The following is a 21,451-nucleotide window of genomic DNA, read 5'->3' as shown; positions in this document are numbered from 1 at the left end:
GGGCTTGGGGGAAGAGAACTGGGAGGGGGTGGTGGAAAAGGTGGAGAGGAAGATCAGCTTCTGGAAGCTGAGAAGCCTAACGATGGAGGGGAAGATCCTAGTGATCAAAGCTGTGATCTTGCCCCTGTTATTGTTTATTGGAGTGGTGTTTGTCCCGTCGCGTCTGGTGTTGTCCCGTCTGGAACGTGTTGTTTTTCGGTTTCTGTGGGGGGGTGGGTGGGAGAGGCTAAAAAGGGAATAGGTGCACAGGGAGCCAAAGAAAGGGGGGAGGGGGGTCCCTGACTTTTACCGTGTCCTTTTGTGTCAGTTTGTTGCGTTGCATGTGGGGTTGTGTGTGAGGGGGGAAAACAAGGCCTCTTTTTTAGTACGTTTTTTTATGGGGGGGTACATGAGGCGGTTGGGCCTCTGGAGAGTGCCTTTAACGGTGCCCGTGGCCTTTGAAATGCCGGATTTTTATAGGCCCATTCAAGCCTTTTTAAAAAAACATGGTTTGGAGGGGGTGGGGGGTGAGATTTTGGAGTCCTGCCTGTGAGGGCAGTCATGCACGCTCGGCGTCTGGCTGCAACTGCGCAGTGCCCCAGGGATGGCTGCTCCCAAGAAGAAACAGTGAGGCACATGCTGCTGGACTGCAAGTTTGCCAGGGATTTCTGGACAGTGGCCCGCCCTCAGATCCAGCAGGCGCTGGGTGGAGGGGTGGACTGTGAATGGGTCCTGAATGGTGGCAATGGGAGGCAGCGGCTGGGCGCCGCAAAATGGAGGCGGGCATGGTTGACGTTGAACTGTGCCCGGGAGGCGATGTGGGTCGTCAGATCGCTGGCGACCCTGGAGAGGCGCATGTTGTCGCCAAGGGCCACATGGCAGATGACAGTGAGCTTCATCAGAGTCTACATGCGGCGGGACTGCCGGCGGTGGGGGAGAGAGCAGGCCTACGCTGCGTGGGGCACTGCAGCATGGCAGATATGGGGCACGGACTGAAGGAAAAAATGGACTGGATCTTTGTGTTGGTGGAGTGGGAGGGGTGGAGTCGGATTGGTAAGGACGCACCCCCGTTCTACACAAATATTTCAGTGGAGGCTGGTGGGATTGACAAGAGGGGAGGGATTGTTTTTTTGTACCTATGCGGGTTTTTATGTTTTAATAAAGGCTGGTCCTTGGGGTGGGGAAAAATAAGGGATTATTTATTGTTATTTATTGGTTTTATTGTGTTTAATTGGGTCTTGCCAAAAACTGTTTTTATTTTTGTATGGCACAGAGGGGTAGACACAAAGGTATGAAAAGGTAAAAGTGGATGTAAACTTGTCATGATACAATAAAAAATTTTCGAAAACAAAAAAAATCTGTTTTTATCAGTTTAATATCTGATACGTCCCCTATCTGGGGACTACATATTAAACGGATTTTTGAGACTGGGAGTAGGAGAAGGAGCTTGCTCCGTCCGCTCCATGCATCGACCCGGTACGTCCGGGAACGGTGCGCCTATTTTTGGGTGCAAAGGAAGGGCGAATGCTGCTGCTGCTGCTTTTTCTTCTTCTTCATGGAGTAGACAAGCAACTGAGTCCTTGTGGGTTTTTTTTTTTTTTAATAAAAGAAATAGTTTTATCGTGTGTCTTTCTTTCGTTCTTTCTATATTTCTATCATTCTTCATCAGCTAACTGGGTAAGTGAAGTTGGTTAAGTAAGTCAGCGAGCGAGCCGGTTTGCAGCGGTCCGTGGCTCGCTTGCCCCCTCTGCCAGTCGGGCGGTTATTGCGTCTCCTCTCCCTCTTCCGCGGATAACGCACGGGGGCGCCGGCGGACAACTCCGGCCCTGCGTCGCCAGGCCGGGAGGGCCTACGGCGGCTGGTGATGGCGAGAGGCCACGTGTGCTCGGGTTTCTCTTCATTGTTCATGAGTCTACTGCCCTCTACCGCCTCCCCCGCCCACCCCCATGCCACGCACCAGACCACCCACCCCTACCTCCTCCCAGCCTGGAAGCCCACCCCCACATGCACAGACCTCAGCACAAGACCCTATCCTCTGTATCCCCACCGCCGAAACCCCCAACTCCACAGTGTCCCCTGCTGACTTAGGTCCCACCAATCCCGTCACCGTCACTGTCAAGGAGGAGCCTGACTCCGACACCCCCATTGTGGTGTTGGAGTCAGACTCCTCAACCTCAGAATCAGACTCAATTACACCGTGGCAAAAAATTTTAAAAAAGAAGGGCAAACGCGTCAGATCACCAACAACAGCACAACAACAACAACCTAGTCAACCTCCCAACCCAGCAATAGTCCGCCATATAACAAAAACCACAAAACCATTAACACAGTTACATTCAAAACCGGGACATAGAACAGAACTTGCAGCCAGGCCTGAGCCCCCTCCCCGCCCTACAAAACCACCCACACCACCGCCCATACACCACACGGAAATTTTACAAACCACCATCAACACTCTACCAAGAATCACTAGGGACCAACCAGCCTCCGGTCCAGACCCTGTTAAAGGATCTGGAGCATCATCCTCCTCTCAGGGCCCTCCAGGGACTGGGGGGAAGCCTGGGGCAAGAACACCTGCCCCCACCTCTCCAGGACGGAACCTCCCAGGCAGTCAGGAGGGGAGGCCTGTGAGTGTACATGGTCCGGGGGTGAGTAGGCGCCTTAATAACCAGGACATTGTTAATGATAAACTCAATAAAATCTGCAAACAAATCGCCAATAGCAATATCGGTTCATAAATCACACACAACAATAAAATTCATGGCACACAAAATAACAATCTCATCACTCAACACTCGCAGTATCAAAGACCCTGCCAAAAGACACACAGTTTTCTCCATTCTGTCTCAGGTCCCCTCAGACGTCATCCTGCTCCAGGAATGTGGCATTCCGTTCCGGGAGTAACACAAAATAAAACAAGATACCCTTTTATTAATTGCACAATGTCTGTTCGTTGTTTTTCATCTAAATGAGTTAAAACAGATGATAGATTCTGCAACATCTCAGAATTCCTTAACCGAGCACATTGATCAAGGGTGTTACGTAAAACAAGCCCATCTATGTCATCACCAGAATGCAGCGCAGAGGCGGTGGCTACAGAGGAGACAGTGGGCCCTACCGTCACTCTCTGGGACTCTTCCTGAGAGTTTCCTCGGTCGTGATAAGGCTTTAGCATATTAAGGTGGCAGACGCGTGATTGGCGTTTGCGATCGGGAGTTCGGACAACGTAATCCGTCTCGCTCAGTTTACGGTCAATGATGTAAGGACCAGAAAATCGTGCATGCAGAACAGAACCAGGATTGGGCAACAATACAAGAACCTTGTCCCCTGGCTGGAAAGAACGAGGCACAGCTTTCCTGTCATAGCGAACCTTCATTTTCGCTTGAGAGGAAGACAAAGCCTTGTTAGCAACAGCACAAGCAGTGTGTAATCGCTCACGAAACTCACTAACATAATCCAGAATATTTGTATCGGAGCAGGAATCATCACACAATAACTTCTCTTTAAGTAACTTCAATGGTCCTCTAACAGTATGCCCGAAAACAAGTTCAGCAGGGCTAAACCCCAGTGATTCCTGCACAGTTTCACGAACAGCAAATAACACCAAAGGGATACCTACGTCCCAGTCATTCCCAGTATCTAGGCAATACGCGCGTAACATAGATTTCAGGGTCTGGTGAAATCGCTCAAGCGCACCTTGCGATTCAGGGTGATAAGCGCTGGAAATTTTGTGGGTAATAGACAGAGTCTTCATTACTTGGGCAAACAGCTTCGACATAAAGTTTGAACCTTGGTCCGTCTGGATAATCTTAGGCAACCCAAAGGTAGAAAAGAACTGAACCAATGCCTTCACTATAACAGGAGCCGTAATTTTACGAAGAGGTATCGCCTCAGGATACCTAGTAGCTGTGCACATTACGGTTAGCAAATACTGATGGCCAGACTTGGTTTTGGGTAATGGGCCAACACAATCAACCAACACGCGCTCAAATGGTACACCCATAGTTGGTATTGGATGAAGGGGTGCGGGCGGAATAACCTGACTCGGTTTTCCCGTACACTGACAAGTGGAGCAAGTACGGCAATATCGGACCACAGCAGATTGTACGTTTTCGTAACACCTAGATGTCCTGACAACACGTGATCATGAGCCAAATATAACACGTGCTGCCGAAATTCAGAAGGCCCAACAATTTGATATACAGCACTCCACTCTAATCCTGTAGAGACAGTGGGAAACGACTTGCGCATTAACAACCCATTCTCCATGAAATAAGCAGATCGTTTTTCTTTGTTTGCCGAGGACAATACTTTGCCAGAGAAGAATCAGCCTGCTGGGCAGCTATAAGGTGCTCTCGAGTAAAGGGCAAATGCAATGCGTCAGTCTCTGCGTCATTCATACTCACAGGGACCTCCGTTTTCAGCGAGAGTGAGGAGGACTGTTCCCCCAAAACTGGAGAGGCTAGGAAGGAATCAGACAAGTCAACATCTCCAGCTTTACGAGACTGGGCACGGGTGACAGCACATGCGGGAAACACAGTTGGGAATGTACGAGTTAATTCGTCAGGGTGAGTCTTAGCGTCTGGTGTGTCCAACACTTCCAATACCGGCAGTACCTTCCCACCAGCAAGATCGTTACCCAAAATAAAAGTAACACCTTTTACGGGTAAAGAGGCTCTTACTCCCACTTTCACAAAGCCATTTACTAGCTCTGACTGCAAATGAATAGTATGCAACGGCACCGTCATAAAGCCCATGTTAATGCCTTGCACTAAAACATGAGAACCATTAAAAGTCTCGCTGGACAAAGGCAGTACATCAGAGAGAATGAAGGACTGAGCCGCTCCAGTATCCCTTAGCATAGTTACAGGTACCGGATCTTTCTGATCTCCGGACAACGAAACAAACCCCTTAAGAATAAAAGGTTCATAACCAGAGTCAGGAACATTCTCAGCGCTAGGTACAGGTTCAGAAATACTAGGGACTGTTTTAATTAAACCAACACTCTTGGGCTGTTCAGAACTCTGCCGCTGCTGCTTTCGCTTTAAAACCAAACAATCGGCAATTATGTGACCAGGCTTATGGCAGTAAAAACATTTCCACTCCGTTGCCCATGGGGAAACTGGTCGAGGACGATTGTCAGGTCTTACAGAAGACATAATACTAGAGCTTTTCTCGGCTCCGAGACGCAGCACGAGGAGAAGACATGAACACAGTTTTGTGAGTTAACACAAACTCGTCCGCTTGGACAGCTGCCTGTGACAGCGAAGTAACCTTTTGCTCATTCGAGTACACAACAACACACTCCGGCAGGGAGTTCTTAAAATCCTCGATAAGAACTAACTCACGAAGAGAGGTAAGGTCAGCGACTTTAGTAGCTGAGCACCATTTATCAAAGAGAACCCCTTTCTCTCTAGCGAACTCAACGAATGTCTGATTCAGGGATTTCTTGTGATTCCTGAACTTCTGTCTGTAAGCCTCAGGGACAAGCTCATAGGCACACAAAACAGCAGTTTTAACCATGTCATACTGTAAACTGTCTTCCAGCGACAGTGCAGAGCATACCTCCTGGGCCTAGCCAATAAATTTGCATTGCAGTAAGAGAGAGCACACACCGCAACTGCGGACCTCAAAGCAATGTCCAAAACCAAGACGCAAATAAATATTAATCTACAATAATCAGACAATTAAGTATCGGGAAATAATTAATAATGAGTAATTAATGATCCCGGACGAGCCCCCAATTTTGTTACGTCCCCATTGTGGTCTAGGGGTACAGGGGAGTAAAAAAATGAATGATCATTAAAGATTAAATTTTATTTACACAATTAATTATCTATACAATGAACAAACAGGAGGGGAAACACTGGGCGGTACCAAACAAAAGAAGATAACCAAAACAGAAATATAAGCTATTAACAATTCTAGAAATGAAAGAAACTAACTAACTGAAACCCGAAAATCTTCCGAACCTAACTAACTACACTGGCTATTCTAAACTGAACAAAAACATACAAGGGTGGTACACGCCCGTATCTATATATACATATACACAAGTGAAACTAACAGTGACAGTTAAGAAAAAAAACACCTACCTAAATCCCACTCCTTATATATATACACAAGTGAAACTAACAGTGACAGTTAAGAAAACAAACACCTACTTAAATCCCACTCCTAACCCAACACAAAACCAGCAACCAAACCAGAGACGCAAACCCAAACTTAAAGTCTTTTCAGAAATTACGATCGATGCACAGAAGTCAAAATAGCACGAAGTCACAATAGTAATACAGGAGGCAACTAACATTCAAATCCAAGTCACTGGAGTGTAACTGACAATATTCGCTATATATATAGGTGTGGGTCTGTTCCTCATTGGCCGCCAGGCAGGTCCGCAGAAGAGGATTGGGGGGGAAACAACGCACTCTTCCCTCTTCTTCACCAATTGCGGAGTGACCCGTAGCAGACTTCACGGAATAATGAGACCAAAAGAAAAAAACAAACCTGGCACGTAACAGTTTCCATTGCCGGCACGGCTCAGGAGAGAGCTGACAAGGGCAGTTTATATGGGGGGGCTACGAATATGTGAGGAGGGATATTAGGTACATGATGATAGAGGATGGGGGGGGGGGGGGGTGTGCCTAATCTCCCATTAAAGTTAGATGTGTTGTTTTTCTGCAACCTGTGTGTGGCTTTAACAAGGCAAAGGGCTCACAAATTTCAGTATTTCATTCGGTTTTGGTTTTCGGGGTACGTGCGATTTCTGGTGGGGTGGGATAATAGGGTGCCGAGGGGGGAGGAGGCCCCTGCCCATTATGTGCAGGTGGGACGATGGGCAAGGAGACATGTAGAATGCAGGGATAAGGAAATGGTACTGCAGCATAGAAGGCTATACAAGGCTTTAAGAGGAAAGCTGCAGCCGGTTGGAGGAACAGGGGTCGGGGTGGGGAGAGAAGTCTGGGCTGCTGTGCAGCCAAAAATGATAGGCAACAGGTTAAAGGACTTAAACTGGCTTGTTGCCTATGGTAGACTGCCAGTCACAGATGTGCTATACAGACACGGACTAACAAGAAACCGGTGTTGTTCGAGGGTGGGTTGTGGGGAGGAAGAGGAAACTGTGCAGCATGTGTTCTGGAATTGTAAGTTTGCACAGGAAGTCTGGGGTTTAATGGGGAGGATGTATAGTGTTTTGGGGGATGTAAGTTGGGAAAGGGTGTGTTATGGGGAGGGACTGCGGAGGAAGAAGGGAAGAGAGAAACTTTTGGTTCTTCTATTGATCAGTTTGGTGAAGCAGAAGTTGTGGGGGGCGCGGGGAGAGAAGGGGGTGGTGAAGCAAGGGTGGACGGTGAGGGGGGTGGGGGAGATGGTGAAAGCGGATATACAGCGCCGTTTTCAGTGGGAAGTGCTGCGGTGGGGTTTTCATGCAGCATGGGAACGGTGGAAACTAGTGATGTGATTGTGTAGATTTTGTGTTGTCATGGTTGTGCCCTGTTCTGTTTCAAAATGGAAGAGATGGACTTTGGGACATTGGGACTTGTGAGCGGGAAGGGGCGGAAATGGAGGGTTTTGGCACTATGGGGTTTGTTTGGAAGGGAAAGAGGAAAAGGTGAGTTTGTGCACATACATATAATCTAAACAATGGGGGGAAAGGGGGGTTTTGAGTAAAATAGTGCTGTATTGGTGTGTGAATAAAAAAAAATTTTCAAAAAAAAAAAACCTGTTCTTATCAGTTTAATATTAAACGGATTTTTGAGACTGGGAGTCGGAGAAGGAGCTTGCTCCGTCCGCTCCACGCATCGACCCGGTATTGCAGTATGTCCGGGAACGGTGCGCCTCTATTTTTGGGTGCAAAGGAAGGGCGAATGCTGCTGCTGCTGCTTTTTCTTCTTCTTCATGGAGTAGACAAGCAACTGAGTCCTTGTGGGTTGTTTTTTTTTTTTTTTTTTAAATAAAAGAAATAGTTTTATCGTGTGTCTTTCTTTCGTTCTTTCTATCTTTCTTTCTTTCTATCATTCTTCATCAGCTAGCTGGGTAAGTGAAGTTGGTCAAGTAAGTCAGCGAGCGAGCCGGTTTGCAGCGGTCCGTGGCTCGCTTGCCCCCTCTGCCAGTCGGGCGGTTATTGCGTCTCCTCTCCCTCTTCCGCGGATAACGCACGGGGGCGCCGGCGGACAACTCCGGGCCTGCGGCTCCGGGCCGGGAGGGCCTACGGCGGCTGGTAACGGCGAGAGGCTACGTGTGCTCGGGTTTCTCTTCATTGTTCACAAGTCTACTGCCCTCTACTGGTTATCTAGTTGAGGACAGTGGGCTCATGGATTTTGGGTCTAATTTGAGCGGACGTGCCTCTCTTTCTCTCTCTCTTGATGGAGCTATAAAATCATCATGGCTCATTTAAGATCTAAAGAGGCCGCCACGCTCCCGAGGTCAGGGCCGGCCCGGGACCCGCAAGTCATCTGGGCAAATGTAACACACAAGTGTCTTACTAACAAGCAAAAAGACATTGCCTGGATGACAGCTCACGGGTGTCTCCCCACAAGAGTCTTTATGTACCGCCGGCACTTAGCCCTGACTGAGCGCTGCCCCCACGGTTGCACTGACTCGGAACACAATTACCATCTGTTCTGGGAGTGCACCGTGGCTAGGCGGGTCTGGGGCCTTGTTGTTTCCTCTGTCTCCCATAACAGGTTGCTGGCGAGGTCTTCCCTGACGGCTGAGAGCGTCCTCTACGGCCCCCGAGAGGGACTCAAGACCACGGAGCTCCAGCGTCAGTGGGGGATCGTCAATACCATCAAGCAGGTCCTGTGGGAGACGAGGAACATCAAGGTCTACCAAAAAACAACTGTGGACCTGGTCACTCTCCGGAGGAGGACTCAAAACCTCCTCCAGGACGGCGTTTTGGTGGACTTTAGGAAAAACAAGGACCTGGCGTGAGAGAAATGGGGGGTGGACCACTGGAAAGAGCTCATCATATAGTCCACCCCCCCAGGAGGGGCACTTGCTCTGCACACCACCCCGAGCGCATGTATTTTTGATAATTCTTTTAATTAAATCATTGTATATACTATTAAAATAATGCTGGGTTGTGTTTATTAGTTAAATATAGGTAGACTGTTTTGTAATAGGTTTCCTTTTTTGAGTGTTTTGATTTTTTTGTAAAGTTAGGGAATGTCTGTGTTTAAATGTACTTTGAGTTCCTTTTTGACTTTTAAAAGGAATACGTTTTTAAAAATGTAAAGTGTATAAAAACCATTAAAGATACATTTTACTAAAGATTTAAAGGTATAAATGTGCTTTGGTTCCTGTTCTGATTTTTTTTTTTTTTAAAGAAAAAAAGGAAAAAAGTAATGTTTTAAAAATGTAAAATGTGCATTAAAACCATTAAAGATACATTTTACTAAAGATTTCTGTGGAGAGGAACACTCCTGAGTTTGTGCTATTTTTGGATGCTCCGTCCGCCGGACGGGGCGACTTTTCTGTTCTTAAGAGAGCTTGTTGATGACTTGTTGCCATGTGTCCCTGGTTTGTGACTTGTCAGGTACATGTGTTATAGAGTATGGACTGCCTCGTTGCTTGCTTAGCTAGGTAATTACATAGCTGTTCTGCGAGTGCTTGAGCAATTAAACAGCGATAAGAGCCTTTAGCATGTAGGTAGCTACCGTGGCAGGGGACGTGGGGCTTTGTGTGTGGAGCTGAGGTGACGGCCAGTGGTCCCGGGGGAAGCGTTGAGGGGGCCTTGGACCAATGACCCCGCGATCGGATTCCCGGCCCCCTGGGCGGCGGCGGCCAGCTGTGGCCAATTTTCAGGCCATTGCTTCTCGGCCTTTTGGCTAAGATCAAGACAAGAGAAGAGAAGGCAATGGCGACCTACGAGCAGAGGTGGGTAGAGTAGCCAAAAACTGTAAAAGTATTGTTACTTTAAAATAATAATGACTCAAGTAGAAGTAAAAGTAGTCATCCAAATAATTACTTGAGTAAGAGTAAGAAAGTATCTTGTGAAAAGACTACTCAAGTACTGAGTTACTTCATATAATCTGATTTAATGTTGAAATAAGCAGAGCAAGATGAATGTAAAAATCCAAATGTCCAAAATATAAAATTGTAAATGCTTGTCCAATAGAAATAAACAAAATATAAAATAGCCATGTGCAAATTCAAATATGGCCAAAATCATATCCCTTTAAATAAAACAATACACAGGAAGTTTGTCAGAAGAGGAGGGTTTTCGCTTTCTGTTGTACTCTATTAAGTCTGTATACCTCATCAGTTTGTTGGGGTGAACCCTCCGTTGACAGAAAAAATATCAATTAAAGCCGCAAGCGGCGTTGGGAGGGGTCCAAGCATTGGCACCATCGCGCCCCCTATGGAGCGATTTTAAAATGGCTTTGTCCTCATGATCATATGCCTTCACCCAACATATCTACTGAATATCATGATGATTGTATAAAATATTGATGACTTATGGCCAATTGTGTGCTAAGAGACGCTGTCGGATGACTTAGTTACGTCGCCATGGATATGTCCTGGCCGCTTCCCGTAAAGGCCTTTACTATGTCGTAACACTTAGATGGTCTGGCGTGTATGCACAGCTGCAGTGTTTCGGCCATCTAAGTGTCACACTAGTGTTGTCACGATACCAAAATTTTGACTTTGATACTGATACCAGGTTTAGTATTACGATACTCAATACTGAAATGATACTTGAAACTTAAACGATGCTAATTCGATAGTCGGTACCTAACGATACTGAAATTACCTTAATAGATCAGAAACGTAATGTCCACAAGGGTTGACCTCATTTTCGAATTCATGGTTTATTAACAACCTGGTTCATTAACAACCTTTAAGTTGAAGCCTCTTCAACATATTAATATGCATAGGCCTATAGTGTTACAACACTGAACATTAGAAAAATGTTAAATATATTTCAAAAATTAGACAGTTAAATAATCTTTAAAACAGGTCTTTCACCTTTAAATAGATTTAAAAACAGCATATTTTAATAACAATACAGCATCTATCTATAATAAAATATTTCTAAATTGGTATACCTATTGCTACTGAAGTGAACTGAGTCAAAGCTTGCACTGTATCAAGGAGCTGAGCGCACAAGCGCAAGTCACCTCGCTTGGCAACCTTAGTTGCTACTGCCTTCTAGCGAAGATTCTGACAAATTACACTTTTCATCCTCTCAATCAGTAATGCGGGAGACAATTTTCCCTGGCTTTTACATTAGACTCAAAACTACCGAACGTCGGAATATTCTAATAACGAACCGTTTCTTTTTTTTCTTTTTTTTTTTTTTAAGTACCGAGAAAGTGCTGAAGTTTTGGTATACCGTGCAACACTACGTCAGACACATATTCCAATCCATTACTCAGCTTAGCACATTTCAGAATGCACATTTCAGAGCGCCACAGAGACAGATAGAATAATAACACAAATACACATTTCAAATAATAAATACGACATTGAGAAAAAACGAAAAAAAAAGACGTAATATCAACTCGCGATCTGCGTGCTGCGCGCAAAGTAGCCTACCGTTTTATTTATTTAGACGTTGGCAGATAAGAAAATTTTCGGTTACGTTGCCCTATAAAACGCTATTCCAACAGCAAAATCAGACGTTATACATTGTTAGAAAGCTTATACTCTCACCAACTGAATAAATGAATTGTCAATCAAACCAAATTGTACTAAAAAGGGCGACAACGCCGTAAGCAACAGGTGTGGTATTACGCACAGCTATTTTGGAATGTAGCCTACCCAGTTATCACAAATGTGCGTATATTTCACAGACGGATTGTCCAAGACAATATATGACCACTCAGTCGCAAAAGGGACATCTCTACGCGTAAAATCATTGGTAAAATTGTATATTTGTTCAATGTTTAGACCCAGATATTGACTGTAGAATGACATGGTATAATTTTTAAAAACTTTGTCTTGTTTATTTCGTTATTCAGTGGGCAGCGTTTTCACTGCTGTATTGGCATACTTTAGGGCTAATGTCAGGTTTATCTTGTTGCTACGGAATATTACATTACATTACAGGCATTTGGCAGACTCTCTTATCCAGAGCGACGTACAACAAAGTGCATAATCATAATCGGGAACAAGTGTGTCGAAAGCCCTAGAGAGAAGTACCGTTCCAAGTGCAGGGAACAACCGCATAGTTCAACTTGGACCCTGTAGGTTAAACTGATTAACACTAACACAAACAAGAACAGCAGCAACGCAGTCTATGCAAAAATACAAGCAATAGTTAAGACGAGTTAAGACTAAGTCACCTACGAAACAACTACCTAGTTACAACCCTAAGCTTACAGTCAATTTAGAGATTAAATTGAGAGTACGATTTCTCTCAGCATAATGACGGATTTAATGACTAAACGAACTCACCCGATATTGTCTTCAAATGGACCGTATTATTTATGTAGACATTGGCAGACTACAGCATAAATTGCGCCTTTTGTTTATATTCAATATTAGTAATTGCAGCGAGAAACTGCAGCTGTAGGTCGTTATGTTATGGTAGCAACGGAACGAAGTGGACTATATATGTATTACCGTCATTGTTTCATTATACCAGTGTGTTTTAGCGCGTTTGCACAGAAACTCAGAACCTATCAATAAAATGGTTTAGCCATTTCTCAGCATAATGACAGATTCAAAGACTAAACGAACTCACCCGATACTGTCTTCAAATGGATCCATGCTCAAGAAAAGTAATTATATATCCTCTCAAAAAGCTTTTACAAACAAACTTTTGGTATCGTAGCACGCACTCTGGGTGGCACTGTCTTCCATTCCTTCCGCGACGGTCAGACCCTCCCCTCACTGATAAAAACTAGACCCTACGGTGTCGGACTCCTTGCGTCGCCATGGATGTCGCTTGCCGTAAAGAAGTTTACTAGATGTCGTAACACTTAGATTTGAAGCTCCAGCTCTTCCGCACCCCAACTAATAAAAAAGTCCAAATGGCGGGCAAACAATATGGCAGACATAGGTGCTCCCGAAAGCAAAGTTGTAGAGCACATTCAGCGTTGGGAGGGGTCCAAGCATTGGCACTATTGCGCCCCCTATGGAGTGATTTTAAAATGGTTTTGTCCTCATGATCATATGCCTTCACCCAACATATCTACTGAATATGATGATTGTATAAAGTATTGATGACTTATGGCCAATTTTGTGCTAAGAGACGCTGTCGGAATGCTTAGTTGCTTCGCCATGGATGTGTCCTGGCCGCTTGCCGTAAAGGCCTTTACTACGTCGTAGCACATAGATGGCATGTCGTAACACTTAGATGGCCTGGCGTGTATGTAGAGCTGCAGCGCTTCTGCACCGCAACTAAAAAAGGCGTCAGACTATTGTTGTCACAATACCAGGTTTAGTATCACGATACTCGATACTGAAATGATACTTGAAACTTAAATGATACTGATTCGATACTCGGTACCTATCGAAACTGAAATTACCTTAAGAGAACAGAAACAATGTCCACAAGGGTTGACCTTATTTTCGAATTTCGAGGCTTATTGACAACCTTTAAGTTGAAGCCTGTTCAACATATCAATAAGCATAGGCCTATTGTGTTACAACACTAAACAATAGAAAAATATATTAAATATATTTCAAAAATTAAACAATTGTAAACTAAATAATCTTTAAACAGGTCTTTCACTTTTAAACAGATCTAAAAAACAGCATATTTTAATAAAAATACAGTATGAACAGAAACAATTTGACGCTTCTCAAAAAGATGTTTTTCCAACTGATGTCAGATTTAATGTTTGTGTTTCAATGGGAAGAACAGGAAAATGTTGCTATATTTCTGTGAAGAAAAATAACTCTTGTCTATTTTAACATTAAAAATATTAGTAATATTATTGCTATATTTAGTCATTATTAACATCAGTGTTCTATTTAGTAGTACATTGGAGCCCTTTTTGATTGAAGGGGTTTCTGTTTGTACTCACCCCAGTCCTTGCAGTTTTCAGTACACTCCTGAATTCTGCAGCTCATTGTCTCTGAGCTCCACATCTCTCAGCTCTGAGTGAAGAGAACGCAGGACTGAGGTCAGAACATCACAGCAGCCCTCTGTGAGATTACACAAACCCAGCCTGTGGAGACCCCACACACACACACACACACACACAGACGCACGCACGCACGCACGCACACACACAACTACACACAACACACGTGCAAACTGTTATGTGCTACTGTTGCGGAAATTAGTTTTGTAGTAGTTTTTCTTCTTTTCTCCAGTAGGAGTCGCTCTTTCTCTGCAGGCTGCAGCGGGTGCACAAACCCAGCCTGTGGAGACCACACACACACACACACACACACACGCACACAACACAAACACACACAAACATGCACACATACACACACACAACACACATGCACCCAGTTATGTGCTCCTGTTATTATTTTTGCGGAAATTCGTTTTGTAGTAGTTTTTATTTCTTTTGTCCAGTAGGAATCGCTCTTTCTCCGCAGGCTGCAGCGGGTGCACAAACCCAGCCTGTGGAGACCACACACACACACACACACACACGCACACAACACAAACACACACAAACATGCACACATACACACACACAACACACATGCACCCAGTTATGTGCTCCTGTTATTATTTTTGCGGAAATTCGTTTTGTAGTAGTTTTTATTTCTTTTGTCCAGTAGGAATCGCTCTTTCTCCGCAGGCTGCAGCGGGTGCACACATGGGTGTGCGCGCTGGTTGGTTCTGGGTGCAAATTGCCAAATTGCCTCCCTCATAAAAGATGGCGATTCGGTACAGCTCGCTCTCTCATTGTTCTTGTAGAGCTGCGACAGTTGTGTCTTGTTATTTTAACAGTTAACATTGTTCTTAAACCAAATATCACGTCTGTATACTTGATAGACCATGTGGTAAGGTTTTCTTTTGCACCTTTTTGTTGTAGTTACTCAGGGTAGACTAGGAGAGGACCGGAAGACTCACTCCCCCTTTCTCCCCTTTAATTAGGGGTCCAAGCAGCGAAGCTGAAAGACATCCATGGCGACGCAAGTAATCCGACACCGTAGGGTCTAGTTTTTATCACGTCGGGGAAACAATGGAAGACAGTGCCAGCCAGAGTGCACACTAGGCTACTAAAAGTTTGTCAGTAAAAGCTTTTTGAGAGGATGAATAATTACTTTTCTTTGGCATGGATCCATTTGAAGACAGCATCGGGTGAGTTCGTTTAGTCTTTGAATCTGTCATTATGCTCAGAACTAGCTAAATGGTTTTATTACTAGGCTTTGCAAACGCGCAAACACACACTGGTATAATAAAACAATGAGGGTAATACATATATAGTCCACTTTGTTCCGTAAATGTCTACTTGGGCCATGCTTCACAGATGTGACAAAGATACTATAATCGCGCTTTTGGGATAAACACTGCAGAATTTTTCAGTTTCACAAAGCGAATTAAGAGTCTTAAGGTTTATTAGGCTACAACTCACGATGAAATCACACACACAGAATTTAACGAAATTAACCGTCATTGTAAGACTGGCATTTAGAGACCGACAAGAGCATTTAACAGGGCTCGAAATTAACTTTTTTACTTGGTAGCACTGGTGCTCCCAACTTCAAAAAGTTAGGAGCACCCACCAAAATGTAAGAAGCACCAACAATATATGCAATAGACTTTTATTGATAAAAAACGACAATATAACAGTACGGTTTACAAGTAAGTTAAACTGTCACGCCTAAAATGTATCGACTCTTCAAGGAATTGGGTGTTATGCATTCAAACGACAAAGCGCTTCTTGTCACATTAATACTGCTAATTAAATCAACCGCCAGTAAACTGCATCGGAGAAATTAGCTGTTTCAACCGGGTCGCTACACAAAACACTACGTTAACGTTTTTTTAAAAAATGCCATAATCGTTCGCTTCAACTTTTCAGCTTTCGATAACGCTAATAAATTGAACATAAACTTTTGTCTTCAGGTAACATTAGTTAACGCGTTAGCTCTCTGACAGTAGAGTGCAGCGAAAGGGAGTGATTTAAGGTTAATATTAACCAATTTAAATCAGCATTAAAGGTAAGAATGTCAAGCTCACGATTGGTTAGAAGGGTCACCGTCAGCTCACAAGGCACAGCCTGAGTGTACTAACTAGCGAATTTACAGAGAAAGAGACGTTCGACTGGAAAAAGAAAAAAAAGGTCGCACCAGAACAATTATTTGCACTCGCACAAATGCTCCCAATTATATTTTGAGGTCGCACAGATTAAATTTCGGGAGCATATGCGACCAAAATGGTCGCAATTTCGAGCCCTGATTTAAGCCAGTGGTTCTCAGAATCGATCCTGGGGGCTCCTTGCGCATATTGGATTTTCTCCATTGGTTTTGATGATCTACGAGGAAAAATAATAATTAGAAATTCAATGTACATTATTTTTGTTTCCATGCACCAGGTGGAAAACCTGCTATACAAAGTGAGTTGTCATATTTACACGCCTGCAGATCAGTTGTTAAATAGATTTGTTAATTACCGCTGACAGTGTTAATTTTTATTCGTTTAAAAGTGACTTGCGAACGATCGGTCAGCTAGCGTCACCCAGCAAGTGAACACCACAAACGGCGATGGAGTAGCAGTTACTGGCTCATTAACCTACTGTGGCGAAAACCTGCGGTGATCACTTGCTCGGTAACAGCAGGTCTACCAGACAGTTATATGAAAATTAACCTAGTCAAATCACCAGTACACATCTCTGATTGATTGACCATCAGTGTAGTCGACGTTTTTCCCGTGGTTCATATTTCTAATGGGTGAGCTAACCACGGATAGCCTACCTAGCTCACTGGCAAACTGATATGCTAGCTAAGCATATTCGTTTTGCTCAGAAACATAAATTGAAGATAAATGAACATAATTTTATTATTAATGTCATACATATAACGTGATTACATGACACAGTACAGTCACGGATGGAAATTAAACTACGTAAAAATTTGATAATATATTTTAAAACATAACGGCAGAAAGTCAGCTTGCCTCGAGTTCGTACTGCAATCATTCGTTCAGGTTGATGGGCTTTTCCACACCGGACTGTCAATCACATTGTAAATCACAGAACCACTAAACTCTATGGTTTTGGCTCCAAATCGACAACATGGCCGTGCCCGCCATTGCGTCAATGGGGGACGTCACAGTAGCTTTGTCCATATTCTTTTACAGGCTCTTCTTCTCACCATAGTATTTCGCACTGCCGGCTCGTAAGAAATTTTTTTTTTTTTTAATAACGCATACAGATGTTTGATTCAGCGCAGTGTACAAGTATCTGACACATTAAAATATTTTTTTACTTCGACGAACTTTGGCTGCATAGGAGAGATACAGAACACAGGCAATTAACCCAGACGGTTTTCCAATGGAAGTGTGCAGCTTTACTGTGTAGTCGACCATAAATTAGCATACATGCTAGCCCCACCCGAAGCCTCGTTAGCTAGCTAGCTAACTAACTATACGCTAACTATAGTTTTTAATATTAACTAGCTAACGTTATACAAATGATTATAACTTAATTTGTACTCACCTTACAATTCTTCTTCCACCCACGACGTTCGCTTTCATAATGTTACCGTTAATTTGCAAGTTACTGTGTTGTCGATCATTTATCATATATATATCCCCATCAGAACTCTCGTTAGCTAACCATCTAGTTAGTTAACTAGGGTTCGGATGGGGCTACGATACCACAAAGCAACCGTTAGCCTCCTTTTTGCAGTTCCGTTTACTACACACAAAAGTCACGGGAAGGTCGTGGAATTGAATAAAACGCTACAACTTTATATATTACCCATATGATTAGAACAATTTGTACTCACCTATAATTCTTCTGTTCTTTTTCGGCTTTCTGTTGTCTCTCACCTCCTCCAACTTCGCGCTGCTTTCCCATAAGCCACTTGACGCACGAGGTACGTAGCCACGTGATGATGCACACGTTGCCAACTTCGCCCCATTTTCAACTCCACATATATTATTTAGTTAAGATAACATCGTATTTTGAATCTCATAAAAAAACACGTTTTCAACGTACAAAAATGCCAAGTTACTCACACATACAAGACATACACCGTCAATAACTCATTCATTCAGACTGGCAAAATCCAGGCCTGCCATTAAAAGTATTGATATCAAAATGACGCCAAGTTACGGTACTACAAACAATATAGGCTATCTTGCCTCACCGAAATTTAATAACATGTATTCCAAAGCAATGCTACCCAATATTTCCTCAATTCTTTCAAGTCACTTGGCCCTGTGTTTTGTAATCTTACCATATTACAATGTCATGCAAACTTTGTGTCAGATCAAAGTGTCAAATAATTCGTATTGCCTCATGGAACACATTGAAATTCATGTAGAAAACTGCTGGTCAGTCACTACAGGAAGCATATTTCTCCAGAAAACACACATTTATACTTGCTTCTGAACTGAATTTGAGTAAATGTACAAGTGATTGTATATTTGCAATGTACAATAAATACAAGTGAAATACATATTGTAGCCTACATACATACATAGAGAACTTCTTTATCCCCATCGGGACATTTCCCTCGCAGCATATTACATTCACATTTACGAACAGACATTTATACCAAGAAACATACAATCATTCACGCAACAGAAAGGCTGGGCACCAAAATACATACATACCAATACAAACTGGACATATCTAGCCTATTCAATCAATCTTGACTGTGAGAAAGCCATCCACACATATGTTTGGCCTGTCCATGTACTGCACGCTTATATACACACAGGGCCAAGTGACTTGAAAGAATTGAGGAAATATTGGGTAGCATTGCTTTGGAATACATGTTATTAAATTTCGGTGAGGCAAGATAGCCTATATTGTTTGTAGTACCGTAACTTGGCGTCATTTTGATATCAATACTTTTAATGGCAGGCCTGGATTTTGCCAGTCTGAATGAATGAGTTATTGACGGTGTATGTCTTGTATGTGTGAGTAACTTGGCATTTTTGTACGTTGAAAACGTGTTTTTTATGAGATATCATTTCTTTTTGCCAAGCGTTTTATTACGAGAGTGAGAAATGCGAAGTGACCCTGTAAGAAACGGTTGTGGATTATGGCTACCCTTGTGTGAATTTGTACAGTCTGATGAGCGTGTACGTTTAGCAGTTTCGGTTTGCTATATATATGTAAAACAGTGGCTGTGACAATTGGTGCGGTGGCGTAATTGTAAACGCATTGGAAAAGGTGAAATATGGCCAGTGTATGTAGGCTACTCACGGATTTGACGGGCATCCAACGAGCCTTGATTGACAAAAGAATCAGCAAGCCCGTAGAATTAGAGCTGCCTAGGTCGCAACTTGTGTACCCTTCTGTCCTGCTCCGTTGTCTGTTATTTCGTGAAGATGCGCTTTTAGTGTTTGTAAGGTTTATAAGGCATGTTGATAGGCTTATCTGCAGGTAGGAATCCTCTTTGCTGTTTTGTTAAGCTGGAACCGGAAAAGTTGATAGTGGAGAATAGGAGCAGACGCATATGTCCCAGCAAAAAAAAATATTTGCATTGTCTTGCCCGTAAGCCAGCGGCGCGAACTATGGGTCTCGAGTTATCCATGGGTTTACGGGGCGTGGAAAGGGGAGTGGTTACTGTGTTCGTGAGGCACCAAGTTGAGAACTTTCTCAACCGGTTGAAAATAGGACGATAAATTTAAAACGCATATTTCTCCAAAAATACAGAACAGACATATTTAATACTTTACTCATTGTGTTTCTTCAATGTCTCTTGTGCAAACAGCACATAAAACCGAGAAAGTGTGAAAATCACCATGGTACTCCTTTAAAGAAAGGTGTTTCTAGCTGGGTTTGAACGCACGACCCCATGTTCCCAAGACTGTAACCTTGCCCACTAGGCCACAGGCGGACTAGCTGTTTAAACTGGAAATGTTTCAGAGTAAAAAGGTATGGGTATTTTGCGTGTGTATGCGCGTTTTTGATTGGGTCGTGTAGGTGAAGATTTGGCTGGTGTCAGTGAAATGTCCAATGGGGAGACATGTTGTTAGTGGGAGAGGCGGCAGGAAAAATAAGAATGAGAAGAAGAAGGAGAAAACACAAAATCCCCTTAGTTTGGGGCTTTATTGTGTGGACATGTGAAGTTGTTTATGAATTCTGTCTGTTGAAATGGGGTCAGAATGTACAGAATTTAATGTTTTTAAGGGCTGAGTGTCTGTGGCTGTTGTGGTTATTTCTGTGGGGAACCCTGAAAAGTGCCAAACTCTCGGTGCTGTATAGGTATGGGGCATGCCCCCACCAAGGCGTAACTTGGCGGGATGGCATACCTGCCATCCCAATGGGAAAACTTTCATGTAGTTGAGAGGTTGTCAACTATTTTAACCCTCTGGGGTCTAAGGGTAAAATGAGGCACACTGGTGATTGTGCGATGCTCTGACATTTGTGTAAATTTCATCAACTTTATATACAGTGATTCCAAAGTGTTTCATATCTTTGTTTTCAGCACAAACTCAGCTACAATAATATGGCAGCAGTAAGTAGGTCATTATCATGTGTGGATTGTAAACTGCTCTAAAAACACACAAACTGTAAACAGTAGTTTTGAACATGCACAGGAATGTTGTAATAAAACACACTAAACAATTGTGACTAAGACTTTTGGTCACTGAAATGTGTTCATCAAGGTCTTGGGTATCAAAAGATGACAAAATATTTTAGCAAATCCAATGAGGAATATAAAATACATTGCTAAAAGTTAGTGTTGTGACTACTATTTTTCAACACCAGGTGAGAATGGGAGGGCAAATGGCCTTTCTGTAATGAATATGCATTGGGTAGGACGACCTGCCAGCTAAGTAGGCTATTCACACCTGGCCGCATGTCTCCCCACCATTAAGACAAAGACTCAGTGAGCCATTTAGAAGACAGAAACAAAGACATCTTTTGATTTTCAGAACATTTACTGAAGCAAACTATACGCATGGAAGATGAGATGAGACTGGTGTACTCTTGCAACGCTTGCATGGCCTCTTAGCTAGTGGTGAACTAGGCCGTGTTTCCTGATCAGCATCTCTGTAAATATGATAAAAACAAAATTGTTAGGAAATGTGACATCAAATCAAACTTTAATTATATAGCACATTTCCTTCAACAGGTGAAAATTAAATGTGCTTTACAAAAAAGGGGCAAACCACTAACGAATGAAAACAAAACTTAGGAAATGTGACATGGTTACATCATATACAAACAAAGAACCAAACAAACACAACCAGACGCAGAGAGGTAGCCTATAATTTTGAGAAGCAATGGTTAGAATCGTTCGTAGTGTGGGAATTTACAAGCGCGCATATTAGTGAATATTCCTACAAACACACAGAGAATGTAATACAGCACAACGAAACAACATTAGCTAAACTAAATAAACATTGATATTCCAGCTCAACTACACG

At 43.3% G+C, this 21,451-nt stretch overlaps 2 pseudogenes; both read left to right on the top strand.

Moving 5' to 3' along the window:
- Positions 1-1,312: 1,312 nt before the first annotated feature.
- LOC118218545 lies at positions 1,313-1,481 on the top strand (annotated as a pseudogene).
- Positions 1,482-7,695: 6,214 nt separating this feature from the next.
- Positions 7,696-7,820, top strand: LOC118218548 (annotated as a pseudogene).
- Positions 7,821-21,451: the final 13,631 nt, after the last annotated feature.

Source organism: Anguilla anguilla, chromosome 18, assembly GCF_013347855.1.
Source record: "Anguilla anguilla isolate fAngAng1 chromosome 18, fAngAng1.pri, whole genome shotgun sequence".
NCBI lineage: Eukaryota > Metazoa > Chordata > Actinopteri > Anguilliformes > Anguillidae > Anguilla > Anguilla anguilla.
Note: the sequence above shows the minus strand (reverse complement) of the source record. Positions and strands in the feature narration are given on the sequence as shown.